Here is a 21,677-nt window from a genome sequence, read left to right as displayed (position 1 = left end):
CATCCCTGCTGAGGTATTGCACCATTGAACTTTGGCCAGCTCCTCCTTCATAGCTCCATAGTTCCCTTTATTCAACAGAAATACTGTCATTTCCGACTGTACCCTCTCCCTCTCAAATTGCAGATTGAAGCTTATTGTATTATGGTCACTACTTCCCAATGGCTCCTTCACTTCGAGGTCTCTGACCAATTCTGGTTCGTTACACAATACCAGATCCAGAATTGCCTTCTCCCTGGTCGGCTCCAGCACCAGCTGCTCTAAGAATCCATCTCTGAGGCACTCCACAAAGTCTCTTTGTGGAGTCTCCACAAGTATAGATTGGGAGTCTCCACAAAGTCTCCACAAGTAGGTGCAGAAATGACGAATGCACTGGTAGTAATCTTCCATAGATTCTGTAAAAGCCAAGAGGACCACAAAACTGCCAATGTTTTATTTAGAAAGGGAAAGAGTCAAAAAGACCAGTTGGCTTAATTTCTATTATTGGATACATCTCAGAAACTATAATAATAGATAAAAAGCAAAGCATTTAGAAATCGTTAATATGATCAAGCAGATCTAACATGGCTTCATGAAGGGGAAATCATGCCTGGCAATTTGACTAGAATTGTTTAAAGAGCTAACAAGAAGAATCGATAAAGGGGAAGCAGTAGATATAGTATAATTTGGATTCTAGATTAGTGGTGCTGGAAGAGCACAGCAGTTCAGGCAGCATCCAAGGAGCAGTAAAATCTTTTACCATAGTATATTTGGAGTTTCATAAAGGATTTGATAACGAACCACAAATTAAGCTACTTAATAAAGTAAGAGCCCATGGCATTAGAGGTAGTATACTAGCATGGATAGAGGATTGAATAACAAATGGGAGATAGAGAGTTGGAATAAGGGGGGCATTTTCAGGCTGGAAATCAATAACTAGTGATGTGCCAGTGGGATCAGTGCTGAAATCACAATTATTTACTGTATATATTCCAGCTTAGATAAGGAAGATGAATGTACAATAGCCAAGTTTGTGGCCGATGCAAAACTAGAGAAATGGACTGGTTCAGTGAGTGGGCAAAAACTTGGCAAATGGGATGTAATGTGGAGAAATATGAGGTATGCATTTTGGCAGGAAGAGTAGAGGAGTTGTATGTTATATAAATGAAAAGGACTGCAGAATGGTACAAAACAGATGGTTTTGGGAGTCCTCCATGAATCATTGAATCCTTACTGCACAGATAGAGGCCATTCAGCCCATCAAGTCAACACTGACTGTCTGAATAGCATTCCACCCATATTCAACCCACCATATCCCTGTAACCCCACATTTACCATGGCTAACCCACCGAGCCTGCACATCCATGGACACTGTGGATAATTTAGTATGGTCAATCCACTTCATCGGCACATCTTTGGACTGTGGGAGGAAACTGGAACACACCAAGGAAACCTATGCAGATTAGGGCAGAATGTGCAAACTCCACACAGACAATCACCCAAGACTGGAATCAAACTCTAGGGACTGTGAGGCAACAGTGCTAACCACTGAGCCGCTGTGCTGCCCTACACATCAAATAAACTAGCATCCAATTTTAGCAGGTAATAGGGAAGGCAAATGGAATGTTGGCCCTTATTTCAAAGGGAATGGAACATAAAAGAAGGGAGGTTTTGCTAAACTGTACAACGCACTATCAAGACCAAATCTGGATTATTGTGAACAGTTTTGGGCTCCTTATCCAAGAGAAGATATATTGGCATTAGAAGGAGTCCAAAGGAGGATTCATACTCGGTATGGAGAGAATGTCTTAGGAGGAGAAGCTGAGTAGGTTGTGCCTATACACATTGGAATATAGAAGAATGAGAGGCAACCTTAGTGAAACATACAAGTTTCTTGAATGACTCTAGAAAGGTAGATATGGAAAGGTTGCTTTCCCTTGTGGGAGAGTCAAGGACCTGAGGATATAATCTCAGAAGAAGGGGATACATATTGAAGACAGATGAGGAATTTCATCTCCCAGATGGCTGGAATCTGTGGCATTCTTTACCACAGAGGTCTGTTGAGTTGGGTCATTAAAAATATTCAAGGCTGCAATAATATTTTTAATTAATCAAGGAATCTAGTGTTATAGGGAAAAGGCAGTAAAGTGGAGTTTAGGATAATCCGTTCAACCACCAATGATTGGTAAAACATACTTGGTGATCTGCATGGAATACTTCTGCTCCTAGGTCATATGGTCTATCTGAATAGTCTTATCTTCAAATAGATGATGTATTGTTTCACCAATCCTCATTTATGATCTGTACATTTGAGTCTGAGAAGAATGTTACATGGTGAGAACAGAGCTTGTCAAGACTTGACTGAAAAATACACAAAGCTGAAGTCTTCACATGATGTGGAATAAAAGAATTGGCACGAATGTGAAATCACTATCAAGCCCTGCCATCTGTAAGTGATTGTACAGGAATTTTTTTATTTGTCCCTTCATAATATGGCATTGTCATACATTGTTGTGCAGCCAGTAGGCAGCAGGCCCTAGAAAGATTATTTGAAATTGAGAAGAGTTAATCAGTATAAGTCTAACTGCTGTGAGCTTTAAGCAGGGACACAATGTAAATAGCTGATACTGCAAAGCCTAACTTTAAGCTGAACTCACAGACAGAAGAGACTCTATTATTGCAGCTTTCTGTCCCAACAGGAGGTCTAGAAAAGTTAAAGTATTACAGGCTGGGCTGGGAAGAGAAAGTCCATGTAGAAGCAGCCAACAATAGCTCATAATAGCCTAAAAAAAGTTTTAAAAAAAACTTTATACCTTATATTTTGTTTTTGGCATCTTCGGTACACATTCATGCCTAAATCATTGTTTTTGTGCAAATCTTAGAGTTAATCAGGAAAGAAAAAAATTCGAAAGAGCTCAACAGCACTTCCGTTACAGTCAGGCAATAACCTATAATCAGCTAAGGCAACAGCCATAACTCACAGCAAAATTAAATGTAGTAGGGCTGTAATCGAAAACCTAGATAATTGTAAGGGCTGAAAAATCCTGCTAAAAGATGACCACAAAATGACCAACAAACATTTGGAAGACAATGGATCTCTTATCTGAGTTTACTTTGTCCCAACAGCACATTGAGGTACGTTTTCCAGACTCTTGTGACTTTTCCAAACCAGATAAACAAGCCATAATTTTTTTTTAAAAAGTTGCTTTAGGCAATGAAGACCTTCACAAACGTGGAATGTTTCAACTCTGTCTGATGACCATCTTAAAATTCCACACAAAATATTGTTAATACTTGAAAAACAATCATGAGTGAAGTTCAACCTCAGAATACATCTTCTGGAGTTCATGTAACTTCGGGAATAACTGACAGACTCTATCAATCGATAGATGCAAAGGCGAAGGACTTCACTGCAACTTAATGATGGGTGAAGTAACTGACAGAATAATCAAATTTGAAATAACATCAACTTCAATAGAAACATTACAAGAAGGCATGGACTTTACCATGAAAGCACCACTACTAAGCAGATGCAAAATACAAAATACCTAAAGGCAGAGGCTGCAGGTTAATTCATCCACTTTTGGCTCAATAGCCAATAAAGTCAGGCTGAATAAGCAATTAGATGGTGTGTCCTCATACATGCTGCCAGAAAATGCCCAGTTTTTCTCACTCTATGTAAAGTACGTGGCACCAGGCAAGACTGGAAGCACCAATGCAGAACACAAAAAGCAGAGCAAGTGATTCAATGTAAAGAGGAGCCACAACCAGTGGCCAAACAAGTACAGCAGTCTAACCAAATACCAACAAACTGGCTAAAGAAAGATCCACAAATTGTTAAGCCAAGCTATACATGCTTGCACTTACACCCTACCCACTCCCCACGAGAAAAAATCTTAGCCTTTTTTGTTGTCATGTAAATTGCTTGATTCTTGAAAGGTAAACTTTTAGTTTTGAAAAAAGGGAAATGTTGTGATGAGAAGTACACATATCTGTTAAGGATCTGTTCTTTAAACTACTGTCCATCACCACTGCCTCAATAAGATATGCTGCATGAGTCTGATGACCTCTAGCCTGTCTTCAAGCAGCAGTAATCAAGATCAAATTAACAACACTTCTAGTTAACTACAATCATATAGTTTTATCCTTGAATAAAGAACATGCATTATTGTTTTACCAGACCTTGTACATGTTTGGTATATGTTTAGAATAAATTGCAAAGTTGGATCTTGCTTTTGAACTTTACATCAAGGTCCTGACCACAATAAAACATTACGTCCTGTTCCTTAGGCGAAGATCGAAATCTCACAAGAGAAGAAAACTGAAGAGAAGTTATATTGTTTGAAAAAAAATCAAACCTCACATGGAATAGTTTACATGGAGCAGAAATGTTACCCAAAACGGTAAGGGGGAGCCAATTTAACATTTGAATCAAGTATATAAAAAATTAACTTTCATCTCCAGTGCCTTTTATAATCTCACAGCATCCTAAAACACTTCACAGCCAGTATCTTTGAAGTGTAGTTACACTTGTAGGATAGAAAATCTAGCATTCAACTTACATACAGCAAATCAATGTTATAACTAACAAAAAAACCTGTTTTATGATTTTCTTTTGAAGGACATAAGTATTTTCTAGGACAACTTGCTTGCTCTTCTTTAGCAAAACATCACAACATCTTTTACACCCATTGTGAGAAGACAGACACAATCCCATGTTTCATTTAAAAGACCGCAACTCCATTATTTCTTTACTACAGCATTGGATTGTCAGCGGAGGTTGTCATGTTAAATGTCAGAAGTATGACTGGAACTAATATTTTGGTTTGTCTCAGAAGCAAAAGTGCTACGTGATTCATCATGTGTCTTGTAGGCGCACTGAATGGATGTGTGTTCTGTCAGTGCGGTGATTTGGTGTGTGATCATGTATGGGATGATTTGGTGTGTGATTATGTATGCGGTAATTCTTGCGTGCTCTTTGGGTGTGTTCATTTGGTGTGTGTTCTATGGGTGCAGAGATTAGGAGTGTGTTCTGTGGGTGTGGTGGTGTAGTTTTTGAGATCGTGAGTCAGGCCGTTGATCTCTAGTTACATATCAGCACAGGGAACCATTTTTCTGGCTTTGCCTCGAGTTGGTTATATGCAATCATGTAATGTATTTAGCATGAAGTGAAATTATTTAGAATGATACTGATGAAGGAAATGGTTTTGTGTTTCAACAATGAATTTCCTGTTTTATACTTCTTTTAAGTCATTAGAAATTTTGGCAGTTCAATTTGTTTGAATTCTACAATTCTGTTTCTCACATAATAGAGATGTTCACTAATTCTGGAAATTAGTTTATATCAGTTGGTTCCAACTCAGCATCATAGACGTGAAAAGTCGGTATTTTCCTTATTTGCTCATTTGTAATTGAATACAATTGTGCAGCAATTGGTTTACAATTTATGCCATTCTTTGTACTCATTAAACTACAGTATAATAGATTTTGGATTAGTGGTGCTGGAAGAGCACAGCAGTTCAGGCAGCATCAGAGGAGCAGCAAAATCAACGTTTCGGGCAAAAGCCCTTCATCAGCCCTTCCTGATGAAGGGCTTTTGACTGAAACGTTGATTTTGCTGCTCCTCTGATGCTGCCTGAACTGCTGTGCTCTTCCAGCACCACTAATCCAAAATCTGGTTTCCCGCATCTGCAGTCATCTGCAGTAATAGAGGACCGATGCAGCTCATAGCTCATATGCATAGCTCACATAGGTTTATTAATATTGAAAATGTGCAGTGTTATTTAAAAATTATAGTTATTAAAGTAGAATAGTAGAACTACGTAATTCCATGCATTTTCATATGTTTTCAAAAATCTTTACCATATGGCACAGAGCATTATGTAGCACATGTACATCAAGCAATAAACTGCCAAATCCAATCTATTATGACGCAACATCCATACATTTTGAGCAGCCATTACAGGTGACTCAGTAAAGTGAAGGTAATTTTTGGCTTTAGCAGATGCTATAAAATTATCAATAGTGATTCAATGGCATATTGCACAGCTCTCCTGGTTTTCATGTCTATTGAATTCAGAATAATGGGCAATTGCATTTACACTATCAGCCAAAGTCAAAATTACCTGCACTGAATCTAAGCTGTCAAAATCTTGGCGGTATTTTAGACATCACAAAATTACTTCCCTGACTAACTGAAAACATCAGATTTGTGGTACTATGTGTCCTTTGTACTTGCTCAAAAAAGAGCTGTAAGAAATTTATTCCACCATGAAGAATCTAAACCTAGGGCGTTTATTTCTTATTTGCATCTTGAAATATCCTTTAGCTGATTAATGAAATGCAGTGCCATATACCTTGTTTTCTTTTGTTGAAGCTGCTAATGTGAAAAAAACTGAATTTTTTTCTGAAAATTGCTTCATCGAAGGTCAAGACATACTTTGACCTTTAGAATGAAGTGCCATCCATCAATGCAAGGGCATGCTGACAATGAAGATTTCTCCTTGAGATTTATAAGCGTCTTTGTGAGGGGGAAAAAAATCTGTCTATTTATCACATGCTAGGTAAAATCAATATGATAAATTGACCATGTGAAATTTGGTTCCATTTCTGGTTTTGAAAGTGGACTGGGGTTAGGGATAATATACTGAGTGCAATCTGTTTCAGTTAAACCCATTGTTGCATAGTGTGGTTACCTGATTTCTACAGAATTTCCTCTTGTTTTCTATGGTATGCACAACATTGCAATTTCCTCCACTTCTTTCTTGCAAGCATTGAGTCTTTCCAGAACACAGTTTTCTGGCACTGGTTGCCATCCAGCAACTCACTCAAGATGCCATTCTTCATGAGTGAATCTAGATAGTGGTTGTCATCAATCTATTAAAACATAAGGAATATCTCAGTGTAGTCTGATCCTGTCTCACCAATGACAGATACACACACACCAGTCCTATAGAAATCACATCTGTACCATATCCTTGTGGTACTCTCCCTAGTTGGCAGCAGCTAACTTAACATGGAATTCGAACATTTGTGATCATTTTGGAATTTATAGCAGTTTGAAAATTTAAAGAAAATGTTCTAAACAGTGAAAGAGTTGGATATGCTTTTATTTCCTAGAAATAAATACACTGTGCTTCCCCTTCTCAAACAGATTTTCCAGTGAGTACCTCAACCACTCAGGAAAGTTTCTTGTATTGATTCCTTCAGATTGCTGCTCTCAGGGAAATTAATACTCAAATCATTATTATGCCTGAAATTGGGAGAAAGTTCAGATGAAGTCAGAAAAAGTAGGTCAGGGCCTTATAGTTGGTTAGTTTAATTGGCTGGATGGCTGGTCAGTGATGCAAAATGATTCCAACAGCTTGGGTTCAATTTCTGTATTGGCTGAGGTTACCATGAGGGATTTTCCTTCTCAAACTCTCCCCTCACTTGAGGTGTGGCAACTGTCTAATCTCTAATGAGAGAACAGCACGCCAATAATTTTATCTTTATTCCTATTGCTGTGTGCTTACGTCGACTGGCAGCAAATATGAGATTGGACAAGAATAAGGTTGAGTTTACCTAATAAATTACTTCCTAGTAGGTTACAATGGTTACTGTCAAGGCTGAACATGAATAATGGCCACTCAGGGAGAAGACCGGTCATAGAATCTTGGCAAGGAATCATTTTGAGCCCAGGAAACAAGGAAACATCAATGAAGAAATTAATTGTTAAATGCAGTTCTGGTCAGGAAATCAGAGAGATTTTTTTCTTGACTGTATACTAATTTTCACATCGCAGTATTACTTATAACTATACCAAAATGTCATCACCTGTCAATCAGATTCAACAGGAATATTTGGATAAGAATTGTGTATGCATTAGAACCAAGAGTGACAGAAAATGGCCTGCAGAAAACAATGTGTTGTAGGTGTAGCTCAGTTAATAATACTCTTGCTAATGTATCACTCTTGCTAATGTTGTCAGAGTACAAGTTCCGAACCAGGGTTTAAACTCAACAAATAAGGATAACACCATTGCTGTACTGAGGAAGCATTACTTGACTGGAAATGTTTTTTTTGATGAAGTTCAAGTTTGAAACTCAAGCTGATAGCCTATTTAGGACGGTGTAAGTGATCTTAGGGCACTTTTTTTAAGAAGAGCAAGGAAGGCATCCCTTGTGTTATGGATAATATATATTTCTTAATCAACATCACAAAAAAGAGATAAATATGTTCATTTATGTTACTATCTGTCACAGATTGCTGCATATAAATTGGCTGCCACATTTCTTACATTATAAAAGTAACAGTCAAAATAAATTTGTTGGAAAACATTTTGAAACCTGTGGTGGTCATGAAAGGTACTAAATAAATTCAATTGCTTTCTTTTTCAAAGTAGGGGAAGATGAATCCACAGTTACAAAACAACCGGACAAGCATTAGTTTCCCCATTATATCAACCCTCTTGAAAATTACCATGAATGTTGAAAAGTGAAAAGGTATTCTTTGCCATTACAACAATTCCTTATTTTTTTCACAGAACAGATCAATTACTCAATAATATTCATATTGTTCAAATAATTGCACCAATGATTTGCAAATAATCTAAATGTTGTCATATTAGCATGGAAACTATTTGTGTTCTTCCTTTTCTGCTTTCCAATTTCATCTACTGCTTGTTTAATATACAATGTTGAATCTTTTGTTCAGATTTTTCTAACTCTTTGTACAGATTTAATTGGAATTCTTGAGGCATCCAGTGCGAACTTAGTCATAATACAATACTGATCATGCAGTTATTCTATAGGAACATCATTATGTTCACTTCTGAGTGATATATATCAACTCTCATCTGCAAAAAATATGCAGCGCTGATGATCAGGTGATATAAACCACCAGGTATATTAACACATATGCATGTCATATTGTCAAGCAAACCTGAACACTTATCCTCACCAGATCTATAGATATTCAAGGATGGGCATGAAGCTGATTTTTTTTTATATACAGGTATTTTTATTGAAAGAAAAAAGAGATTTTTAAACATTTTTTACAAAATTACAAAGGAATACAAACAAATATAAACACTAATATACAATTAAATATATATATAAAAGAAATAAATAATAACCAATACACAACAACAAAAAAGAAAAAAACTCAGCTAACTACTAATCTATCTTACAAACGACCAAAGCATAAAATAAGATATCTTACATTACTAATAAGAAATAACGTAATAATTAAATAATTAAATATGTACTCAAAATGGATTAACATCAAATCATAATAAACCCCGTATTTATACAGAAGGGGAGGGGGTCCCCCGGATTAGCCAAAACCACTACCACAGCCAGACAAAAGCCTTTGACAATATGGCCGAAATATCTGTGTCTATATAGTTCAAAAAGGGCTGCCATATTTTATAGAATAATTCAGTTTTTTGGTGCACCATATTTGTAGGAAGTCAAGGGGGATATATCCATGATTAACCTATGCCAATTCGAAAGTCTTGGAGGGCCCTCAGCTACCCAATTAACTAAGATATTTTTCCTTGCACAGAAAGAGAGAATGGAGAATAATTTCCTCCCGTGCACATCCAGGGAGGGCAGATTTGGAAAGCCCAGGAGAAGAGACACTGCATCCAATCCAATCTCCATTCCAAGATTTCTGTCAAAACATTCGCTACTCTGTCTCAGTATTTGCAGATCTTGTGACATGTCCATAAACAGTGCGTGAGAGTGCCCACTTCTATTTTACATTTAGGACACTTTGAGGATGTTCCTACCCTAACTTTTGTCAGTTGTCCCAGTGCTATATGAGGAGAAAGTGAGGTCTGCAGATGCTGGAGATCAGAGCTGGAAATGTGTTGCTGGAAAAGCGCAGCAGGTCAGGCAGCATCCAGGGAACAGGAGAATCGACGTTTCGGGCATAAGCCCTTCTTCCTGAAGGAGGGCTTATGCCCGGAACGTCGATTCTCCTGTTCCCTGGATGCTGCCTGACCTGCTGCGCTTTTCCAGCAACACATTTCCAGCACCAGTGCTATATGAGCCCTGTGGAGTATCTTTAATTGAATAGCATGAGTTCTATTACAAATAGAGGTCATTCTGGCATTTTCCCAGATATCCTCCCACATTTCTGAAGGGATTTCTAACCCCAATTCCTGGTTCCAGATTTTAAACAGTCGTTCCAGTCTTTCGATACCTCGTTATGTAATGAGTGATAAAGAGTACTGATTGAGGGTGGACCCATTGGCCATAGAACTCTTCTCTCCCTATCCAATTTGTAGGGACTGTCTAATAATGTGGTCTTCTTCTGTATATAATCTCATATTTGGAAATACTGAAAAAAGGTCTCTGTTAGGCAGTCCAAACTTCTGGTGGAGCTGCGCAAAGACATCATAACCTCCCCATCGAACAGGTCCCCTAAACAAGAGACACCTCTGAACTTCCAGGTTCTAAATGTAGTATCTGTCTGCCCTGGCTGAAAAGCCCATGCTCCCACTATAGGAGTATAAGGACAGGTTTTTTGAAAATTACCCTCATCTTGCCACATTATCCTCCAGGCTTTAATTGTATTTAATACAATAGGGTTTTTACAATAGTCCATAATAGCTCTCATCTTATCTAAAAATAAACAATTGATGAAGGTACACTTTGCTTGGGAGGTCTTGATGTCTAACCAGATTGATTGTGGATCACAAGAGACCCAATCAGCTGCATAGCCTAATAGAGGGCTCAACTGATACCTCCTAAATTCTGGAAAATCCAGTCCTCCCCTTGCTTGTGGAAGCTGCAGCTTCTCTAATTTGATAAAGGGTCGTCTATGATTCCAAATAAAGGAACCAAGCCAGCCGTGTAGTAACATCCATCTCAGAAACATCAAAGGGAGCATTCTCATGGGATATAAGAGACGAGGCAGAATATTCATTTTAACTAGAGCTACTCTGCGTAACCAGGATATTGGGAGATCTCCCCAGCGTTGAAGGTCCTGCCTTATTTTCTCTAGTAGGTGTACAAAATTGGCTTTACACAGCTGACCAAATACTGGGGTGATAAAAATACCTAAGTATAGAAAACCCTCCAGTGACCACCGAAAGAGAAAACAAGATCTGTTCAATAAATTGGATATACTGGTGAGACCAGCCAATGGCATGGCCTCCGATTTCGTAAAATTGATTTTGTGATCTGAGAACATACTAAATAGATTAAGTACTTGAATTAAGCGGGGTATGGTATCAGAGGATTACTTAAGAACAGGAGGACATCATCTGCATAGAGAGTGATTTTATGTTTACCCGAACCAACCCTCGGAGCCACTATGTTAGAGTCGGTTCGTATAGCTTCTGCTAGTGGTTCAATTATTAGCATGAATAATAACGGTGAGAGAGGATATCCCTGATGACAGCCCATACCCACACTGAAGCTATCCGAACCTAAGCCATTGGTAAACACGGCTGCTTTGGGATCATTGTATAGTATTGAGACCCATTTAGAAAATACCTCTCCAACACCAAATCTTTCCAATGTGTAAAATAGACATGACCATTCAACCCAGTCAAATGCCTTCTCTGCATCCAAAGAGACAACTATCCCCTGTATTCTTTCCTGTTGACAGGCTTGTATCATATTTAAGACCCTTCTAATGTTGTTAGATGATCTACGGCCCTTGATAAATCCTGTCTGGTCCTCTTTTATGGTATATGGTAAGACCCTCTCCAATCTTAATGCTAACGTTTTAGAAAGGATTTTAAAATCTACATTTAGCAAGGATATTGGTCTATATGATGAGCAATCTTCTGGGGCCTTTCCTTTTTTAAGAATGAGCGAAATATTTGCTTCTCTCAATGAAGGCGGGAGGCAGCCTTACTGTGTGAGTAATTATACATGCCTACAAGTGGACCAGCCAGTTCCCCTATGAACTCTTGATAAAATTCAACCTGAAATCCATCTGGTCCAGGTGCTTTGCCACTCTGAAGCTGTTTAATTGTATCGAGTACTTCCTGAGTTACCAGGGCGCATTCAGGATCGACACTTTCTCAGAGGTTAAATCCGGAAAGGCCAAGTTTTTATAGAAGGACTCCATCTTCTTAGTTCTATCCTCACAGTCCTGCGATTTATACAGCTCAAAATAGAACTTTTTAAAGGCTGTATTGATCCTTTTACGATCACAAATCAGAGTACCAGTACTTTCCCTAATCGACGTAATAGCTTGAGGAGCCTTTTTTTATCCTAACAAGATACTTCCAGGCTTGTCGCCATATTCATATAGTCTTTGCTTTGCAAATTATATCTCACAATTTGCTGTTTGGGTAAGTGCGGTATTCAAGGCTGTCCTAAGGGCTGTGATTCTTTGTAGCTTAGTAGTAGAGGGCCTATCAACAAACGCTGTCTCAGCTGCCTTCCAGCAAGCCTCGAGCAGGCATTGTTGTTCTCCCTTTTGTCTTTTCTGGGTCACGGAATATGAGATGATCAAACCTCACACATTAGCCTTAATGGTCTCCCACATCATCGACGGGTTACTGGCCGTACCTGAATTAATTTCCAAAAAGGTTTTGAGTTCTTGAGAAGAATATTTTATAAATTTGCTATCCTTCATTAAAAAGGAATCCATACGCCAATGTCAGGGGCCTGTCCCATTGTCCCTAGTCTTAACTTCCATATATACTGTAGCATGATCAGAAATTGCTATGTTACCTATTTTGCAGGACAATATGGAATTCAAAAGGGTCGAGGGAGCAAAAAACATATCAATTCTAGTATGACACTTGTGTGGGTTAGAGTAGAAAGTAAAGTCTCTGCCCTGGGGGTGAAGACACCTCCACACATCTACTAGCCCTAGCTCCTTATTCAGATCCACCAATTGTCTGGATCTAAGAGATATACCCATAGTACTCTTGGGTATCCTATCTGTCTCTGAGTCCATAATACAATTAAAATCTCCTCCTATGATTGTATGGCGGGCCCCAAAAGCCATCAACTTGGAGAACGCTTCTGTTACAAATTTGAAGGGGTGTGCCAGGGGGCAATAAAGATTCAAAATCCCATACTCGTCTCCATTTATTAAGGATTTGATCTTTTATCTGGCTTAAGAATTTAAAAGGAAGATTCTTCCGAATGAGGATGACTACTCCCTTACTTTTTGAGCTAAAAGATGAAAAAAAGGCCTGGTCATATCCACCATGTTGTAATTTTAAGTGCTCTTTGTCAAGTAGGTGTGTCTCCTGTAAAAGAGCTATATCAACCCTTTCTTTTTTAATGTTTGAAAGTATCTTCTTCCTTTTGATTGGTGAATTACTCCCCTTGACATTCCAGGTGCACCACCTAAGCGAATAGGTGATCGTCCAGGCAAGCCTGAGACCCCCCCAGGAGGAAGAACCCCACCCAAGACACCCTGAGTAAAGACCATGGAAAATTCACAAAAGCAAAAATTCTTTAAGACGTTTACCCCAATACAATTAAAAACTATTCCTAAGTAAAAAAAATACAAAACACATTTGAAAGGAAATGTTCCCCTTTGCTCCCAGGGGGCATAACTACCTATCAATAACCCCACCATAACCTCTCCTAAGTAGTGCCCCGCCCTTGACTCTGACATTATAAAATGGAGTAGAGTAGACAAATTCAAGTGTTCTATAAAACCAAAGTTAAAACTGAGTGACCCCTCCCCCATCCCCACTCCCACCCCCACCCACACCCTCCACACCAACACCTAGGTGCGTTTAGCAAACGTAATACAAAATATGAATATATAAAAGTACAAAGTAACAATCCTGGCAAAAAAGATAGGTCAAAATAATCACCCCCCCCACACACATAAATCAAATAGGCCGCATGGCCTGTAAAGAGAGAAATCACAGAGTGAATAACAAATAAGCCCCCCTCCCTGCCCCCTGGAAAAGGTAATGATCAAAAAAAGGGATGGAGAAGGAAAGAAAGGGTAAACCGGGGTGGGGTGCTGGGGTTGGGGGGGGGGGGGGGTGGGGGGGGGGCTGCAAAACAAAATCATTATCCATACAATTTGAATCTTACAGTCTATTTAAGAGAGTCCAAAAATTCTTTAGCCTTCTCTGGTGATCCAAAGTTGTATACGGATCCTTCATGGCTGAAGCGCAGCGTTGCTGGGTAACGCAAGGAGTATTGGATATTTAGGTCTCTTAGGTGCTTCTTCACCTCATTGAATGCCCTCCTCTTGCAGACCATGGCTGGAGAAAAATCCTGAAATAGCATGATCCTGGAACCCTTGTGCATCATGGCCTGGGGATCCTTCCCCTGGACTCTGGAGGCTTCCAGGAGCATCTGCTTCTGCAGTACAACCAAGAGCGACTCCGACCTGGACCTGGATTCTTTGATGAAGATGTTGATCTTTTCCTGCAGCTTGTTGATCATGGAGATCAGGCTCGCCTCTGCAGGTAAGTCCCCCAAGGTGGCTGTGGATGTCTCCGCTACAGCTGGAGGGGTGGGGGAGGGGTCCCTGCCTGTTGAGAACTTCAGGAATTTTTGCCCTGAGTCATTTTAAGAACAGCACCAAACTGTTTAAATTTGATGCAAAATTATTAACTATGCTGGGCAAAAGCTATTTTAAATTAATTAAAAAGTGTGGTGAAGGCGGGTGCCCCACTTTGCCCGAGTCTTAGGCAGAGCACTACAGATTCAGACTTGCTGGGTCTCTGCCATCTTGAATCTCCCCATGAAGCTGATTTTTAACAGGCAGTGCCTGTGTTCATTGCATTTTGCTTAATGATAGCCTCTGTTTTACAGGTGGCAGAAGTTGTACAAGAAGTTTTGGTCATGATTCCAACCACACATTCCTAAACACAAGCACAATGATGCTCTGGACCTTTGACTAGCAGTTACACAATGTACAGTTGGTATTTCTAAACTGAGATTTCACTGTTTAGATTTCATAGGAGCAGATTGTAATGTGTATCCTCTGCAAAATGACATAATTGAATGACATTATTGTTGACCTACCAAGGAGCAACAATTAAAGCAAATGGCATTAGTGTGCTGGAGCATGATCAGGGAGTGACCAGGGATGCAAGTAATGTAATAATTTGTAATCAACTCTTGTAAGAATGATTGGGCCCTACTGTTGCATATTCAAATGTAGTGCATGGTAATGTGTTCAGTTAGAGGTTACATTATCTTATTTAGCTGTCGCTCCTGGAGAGAAAATGACTATCTGTGGGCAGAGGTTATCAGGAACAAGTTCAGCTGCCTGACAGGGGTGTTGTTTGTATGAGGGCTTCGAGCAACAAAAGGTCTAGTGTGAGATTCGATTGCAGACAAATAGTTCCAACAAATTTGTTGGAAAAAAATGATACTAAGATTATTATTCAAACTATAAATCTCTAAATATTTCCATCAAATATTTGTGACAACTGCAGCAAAATTAAATCAATTATCCCACCGTTTATATAGAGATGTGACAATTCGTTTCATTTTGTCTGTACTATCTATCCTGTTTGATGAGTGCAAGATGATCTTGTTTTTCAGTTACCACCCTCTGTCAGATCACCCTTGAAACATTTTCCAAGGCTAGAGTAAGCCTTGCGTCACTGAATGCTCCCCCTGGATTTACAACCTGCAGTTCACTTCAGGCTTCCTCATCACTGTCCAACTCCACCTTACTTGCACCATCACACCCTGACACTCCAGGTTCCATATTACAGGAAATAACAAGGAAAACAGATAATTTATATGGAGTAAGCTTGTAGTTCACATACAGTTCAGGAATTTCTTTGCCTGTCTCTCCCCCTCTCTATGAGATCTCTTTCTGAGAAAGACACCATTCCCTCAGAGAGGGTTTGATTGACTGTTCAAACTCTCCTGCTCATCACTCTCCCTCACTGTTGCCACCTGCCGGTGGAAGGCCCTATTACATACTGCCCTGCTTCAGATTTTCCAGACTTTCAAATACATGTACCACACAGTAACCATTTATGAAGCTGTTGTGTGACCATTAAGTTTGGTTGTGTCATGATGATTAGAATGTTTACATCCACATCAGTGGCAGCACTTTCTTCTTGCATCAGCAATCTGGACAATTGGCAAAGGTTGGTGACATCCAGTATTTGATTGGGAAGACCTTCTCAGCTTGACTTTACTAGTGCTTTCAATGGAATCCAGACTGTTGCAGATCACCCAATTCTATGGGACTGCTTACAATTGTGGACTGGTCTACATTCAAGAATCTAACAGCCAACCTAAACAAGTATGCCACTATCATCACAGATTTCATTAGTAACTGTGAAGATGACTGCATTACAAAGAAGTTAATCCAAATGTTCCCCAACCAGAAACCATGGATGAACCAGGAGATCCACTGCTTACTGAAGCTCAGGTCTGAGGCGCACAATTTGGGTAGCCCTGACTTCTACAGGAAATCCAGGTACGAACTTCAAAAGAGCATCAGAGAAGCTCAAGAGGCAATACCAAACTAAGTTTGATACCCAGACCTACCTCATGGACGCCTGTTTTTTGTAGTAAGGCTTGCACAACGTAACATGCTACAAAAGCAATGTCAAAAGTTGTGGGTTACCATACCCAATGAACTCAAAGCATTCTATGTTTCCTTTGAACAGAACGTCAGTGAAACAATGTCACCTATCCCAAAAGCTTTGCAAGAACCTGTACCCACGGTCACCACTGCAGATATTAGATCGGCCTTCTTGAGTGTGAACCCACAGAAAGTAACTGGCCCAGGTGGAGTCCCCAGTCATGCATTCAGATCCTGTGTGGATCAGCTGACAGAAGTATTTGGAGAAATCTTTAACCTCTCCGACTATGAACTGAAGTCCCTACCTGCGCTGTCATCCTGGCCAAAGAAAAATCATGCAGCACGCCTCAATGACTATGCTGGCTCTGACCTCCATAATTGTAAAGTGCATTGAGAGGTTAGTCATAGCTCACATCAACTCAAGCCTAACAAATTCCCTTGAACCTTTGCAATTCTCCTCCTGGCTCAATAGGTCCACAGCAAATGCCATTTTCCTGGTCCTATATACTCATCCTCCTGGAATTTCTGGATAACAAGGATACCTACGTCAGGGTCCTGCTTGTTGATTACATTTCTGCCTTCAACACCATAATTCCAAACAAACACATCTCTAAACTCCGAGACCTAAGTTTCAACTCCTCCCTCTGTAATTGAATCCTCAACTTCCTGACCCATAGACTGCAATCAATAAGAACAGACAATAACACCCCCTCCACCATAATCCTCAACACTGGCGCCCCACAAAGCTGTGTACTCAGCCCCCTACTATACTCTTATGCACTCATAACTGTGCGGCCTAATTCCACCCCAAATCCATTTACAAGCTTGCTGATGGCATCATCAATTGATCTCAAAAAACCATGAGAAAGGAAAGAGATGGAGTGCTTAATGGCATGATGTAAAGACAACAATCTCTCCATCAACATCAGCAATACAAAGGAGCTAATCATTGACTTCAGAAGTGAAATGAAAGGCACACCCCTGTCTGCGCCTATAGTGCTGAGGTGGAGATTCGTTGACAGCGTCAAGTTCTGGGAGTGATGATCACAAATAATCTGTCCTAGTCCACCCACATTGATGTGATGGTCAAGAAAGCACAGGAATGTATGTACTTCGTCAAGTGCTAAGGAAATTCAGCATGTCCACAAGGACTCTTACCAAGTTTTATAGATGCACTATAGAAAGTATTCTATCTGAGTGCATGACAGAATGGTATGGCAACTTCTCTTCCCAAGACTGCAAGAAACTACAGAGAGTCATGAACACAGGCCAGGCAATCACACACACCAGCCTCTATTCATTGACTCCATCTATACTTCCTGCTGCCTTGGGAAAGCAACTAACTTAATCAAAGGCTCCTCCCACCCAGTTATACTCTCTTTGACTCTCTTCCATCAGTCAGAAGATATAAAAGTTTGAACACACGTACGAAAGATTCAAGAACAGTTTCATGCCTGCTGCTATCAGACTTTTGAACAGACCTCTGAAATGTTAATTCTGATCGAGCTCTCTGCATCCTCTCTATTGGCTGAAACACAGTATTCTGCACTCTGTTCTGCTATCCTGATACATTTTGTATGTTATGATCTGCCCGTATAAATTGCAAAAGAACACATTTCACTGTATCTCAGTACATGTGGCAACAATAAGTCAATCAATATCGATGAGTCAGTTGCTTGCTTTCACGTCATTCACCAGACTTTGGCCCCAAGCAACTGCCTTCCCTCTGTGAACTATTTTCTGAACAGCCATCCAGCTGTTGGTTCACCAAAATGGGTGGACCCCCTGTGTCCAGCCATGTGATGATGTTGTGGGTTCAGGATCCTCTGATATTCTGAATTCAGAAGAATAGTCTTGCTCCAATTGGAGGATCAGCCTTGCCAGCCTTGCATTTGTTCAACTTTGTTTCATCAATGTTTCTATCTGTGTTTTTGGACACCATCTTGAATGCCTGGTTTAACTTTGTGTGATCCTCAATTGACCATTCATTGATGTGACCATCACAATCAGAAGGTGTGGTGAATCCAAGGAGATAGTCCATAGGAAGGATTGGGTTGTCCAAGGAAGAGTTAGTGTAGAGAATAGCTTGTGGTTGAGTGTGGGATGCTATTATAAGCATTAACCAAGTGTGGAAGTTGTTCGGGCCACTATCATTTTCTCTTAGGTGTCAAGGTGCGTAGATGGTCATACTGAGTACAGTTGACTCACTTGCACTGTCCATCACTCTGTGGATGATGGGAGTGGCGTGGCTCTTGACAATGCATTGATTTTGCAAGGCTCCTGTAGGATCTTGCTGTTGGAGTTGCACCCATGATTACTATGAATATGACACAGAACATCAAATCAGATAAACCAATCATGCACTAACACTTTGGCTACAGTTGAAGCCTTTTGGTCACGAGTTGGACTGGCCTGCATGATCCTGGTGAAGGTATCTGTGAAGATGAATATTCTCAGTCCTGGTACTATTGGGATCGAGGATCAATAAACCTATTGCATAGCCAGGAATTTCATGATGAAGTCACTTTTACTGCTTTGACCAATTTCAATAACAATCATCACTATCAGCAACCAGCCTGGGCCAGTATCACTGCTATCTGGTCAAAACAATCATCTTTTCAGTTTCTTGTTGTCTTGCTTGATCCTGAAGTGTTTCCAAAATTTAACACTTGAGGCTTGTATGAACTAGCAGATAGAGGACTCCATCTCCCTCCCTAATCCTCTTCCAGCAGTGCAACAGTTTCCATGCCAGCTTGGACCTCCTTAGCAATTGGTAATGGGTTTGTCGATTTTAGTCCTTCCACTAATGATGAACTCTACTGATCTCTGGGTGAAACAGCCGAAACTATCTGAGATTCCTGTTCGAGATAGATGATAAAGATAAAAACGAACTTAGTTCCAACTGTTTGGACTAGGTTTGGATCTCAATCATAAGTGTATCAGAGACACTCTGCAAGTTTGACTATGGTATCAGCCACAACCGCACTTGAATTACTATAGGGTAGGATCCCTGTCATGGTCAGTCTTCTAAGTTATGTGACCTGTATCAGATCTGGATTTGAAACTGAGTGAATTGAGTCTCTATTGCTGTAAGTTTGACAGATGTCTGAAAGTAAATAGATTATTTCCTCAAAGTTAAGAGACATTCCAATAGAGCACTAGGCCAAAGCTAGCTGTTCAAGTTTCACACTGGAATAATTCCACATATTTTCTTCATTCAGCTTGAGAATCAAACTGCATTCAGTGTTAGAAGTCTCATGACACCAGGTTATAGTCCAATGTTTATTTACAAACACAAGCTTTTGGAGCGTTGCTCCTTCATTCTTCAGCAGACAAAGAAGCAATGCTCTTAAAACTCATGATTGTAAATAAACCTGTTGGACTATAACCTGGTGTTGTGTGATTTCTGACTTTGTCCACTCCAGTTCAGCACTGGCATCTTCATGTTATACATTCAGTGTTAACCATCTTTTTCTGCCCTCAAACCTGTGCTCTGGTATGAAAACGATGTACAAATTCGGGTAGCCAAGGCCAGATGATGACACAAGCTTCTGTGTGGGGCTGTAAAAGGAGATTTCACATGCTGTTGCATCTCCTAGAGATGCTTCATGAAGTATCATGCCTCACATATACTTTCCCAATCACTTCTGCTGCATTCTCTGATTTCTTCAGCAAATCTAAGAGTAGAGCAGTCAACTGTGCATTGCTTTGCACAAACCTCCTACAGTAACATGCTAGAACAAGTAATCCATGCCGTTTCCTCTATATCTGACTCCTGTACCACTCAGACATTGTTATAATTGTCATAATACCTTCCTTGGAATCAAGTTTTTATCCAGAATATTGGCACTTCCCTGGTTTAACTTTCAAAATAAACTTCACAAATTAGATAAGACAGTGTCTTTCAAGGTTCTCCTGCGGATGAGAATGTTGTCCAAACACAGAAGGTGGATTTGGAAATTAAACGTTCCAAAAGTTTTATCTATTACACGGACAAAGATGGCAGAGGCATTACAGAGCCGAACGACATTCTCATATATTTGCTGATTCTGAATATTAAATTTTGAACGTTTTGTTCAGCGATAAGTAGCTGGTTATAACCCATGGTCAAAATGAGACTGCAGTAATACTTTCCTTTGAGAATTTCTAAAGCTTCCACAATCCTAAGAAAGCATCTTTTTGAGTCTTGTACTTATTACCTGGCTCCTTGAAACAGAAACTCAGTTTACCATAACAATATCAAACAAAAATAAAGCAATGCACTACAGATGTTGAAGATGTGAAACCAAAATAGAAATTGCTGGTAAAACTCAGCAGATCTGGCAGCATCTATGGGGTCAAAGCAGAGTTAATGTTATGAGCCCAGTGACATGTCAACAGAATCCAGAACTTCAGCAGTTTACCTCATGAGGACTGTTACATGACACTTTGCTCCGAAGAAGTTTGCAGGTAGTCCCAGACTTCCTCCCACTGATGGATGAGCATCTGGAAGTAAGAAATTTTTATTGGATGGCCATTTTTAGTCACAATCCTGTGGCTCTTGGGTCACAATGCCTGATGTTATCATCACGTTTTCCCATACTTTTTGACAGTAGAAATAAGATGCCTCCTCTGAATCTCTTCCAATTTGTCAATGTCCATCTTTGAAATTAGGTTACAAATATCTCCTTCAGTTTGTCTAGTCCATGCTACTGGTAGGTTTAAGAACAACTATGGATATTCTAGATTGGAGGCAAATGCCTTTGTCACTGAAATTGGCAATCTGCATAGATACCCTTCCCTTTGCTTCCAAAGTGACAAGGGTGGTTCCCACAATTACACCAAATAGGAGCTCTGCTACATGTGACACATGAGGTTCTAGCAAGGCCTGGTGTTGACCAGTTGAAGATGACTGGCATGAACCTTCAAGAATGGTGGTGAAGAATGTAGTCCAGGTAGCTGTGGGAGTCGGTCAGTTTGTAGTAGTTTCTACTACAAACCGACCGACTCCCACAGCTACCTGGACTAAACCTCCTCCCATCCTGCCCCCTGTAAAAACGCCATCCCAGTCTCCCAATTCCTTCGACTCCGCCGCATCTGCTCCCAGGAGGACCAGTTCCAAAAACGCACAACCCAGATGGCCTCCTTCTTCAAGGACCGCAATTTCCCCCCCGACGTGGTCGACGATGCCCTCCACCGCATCTCTTCCACTCCCCGCTCCTCCGCCCTTGAGCCCC

General features: G+C 40.1%; 1 long non-coding RNA gene across 5 annotated transcripts in view; it reads left to right on the top strand.

The window, feature by feature from the left end:
* Positions 1–21,677, top strand: part of LOC122556754 — a 78,326-nt gene that overhangs the window by 45,880 nt on the left and 10,769 nt on the right. For 2 of the 5 annotated variants that reach the window (XR_006313648.1, XR_006313651.1), the window contains exons 3-6: positions 4,267–4,379; positions 8,357–8,459; positions 14,158–14,371; positions 14,721–15,832. This is a non-coding gene — a long non-coding RNA (uncharacterized LOC122556754). Of the gene's footprint in view, positions 1–2,058; positions 2,426–4,266; positions 4,380–8,356; positions 8,460–14,157; positions 14,372–14,720; positions 15,833–21,677 lie in introns of those variants that run through there. The other 3 variants (XR_006313649.1, XR_006313652.1, XR_006313650.1) reach the window with 3 other exon arrangements.

The sequence above is a fragment of the Chiloscyllium plagiosum genome, chromosome 14 (assembly GCF_004010195.1).
Source record: "Chiloscyllium plagiosum isolate BGI_BamShark_2017 chromosome 14, ASM401019v2, whole genome shotgun sequence".
In the NCBI taxonomy this organism is placed as follows: Eukaryota; Metazoa; Chordata; class Chondrichthyes; order Orectolobiformes; family Hemiscylliidae; genus Chiloscyllium; species Chiloscyllium plagiosum.
The sequence above is the reverse complement of the archived record's forward strand: the minus strand, read 5'-3'. Positions and strand labels throughout refer to the sequence as shown.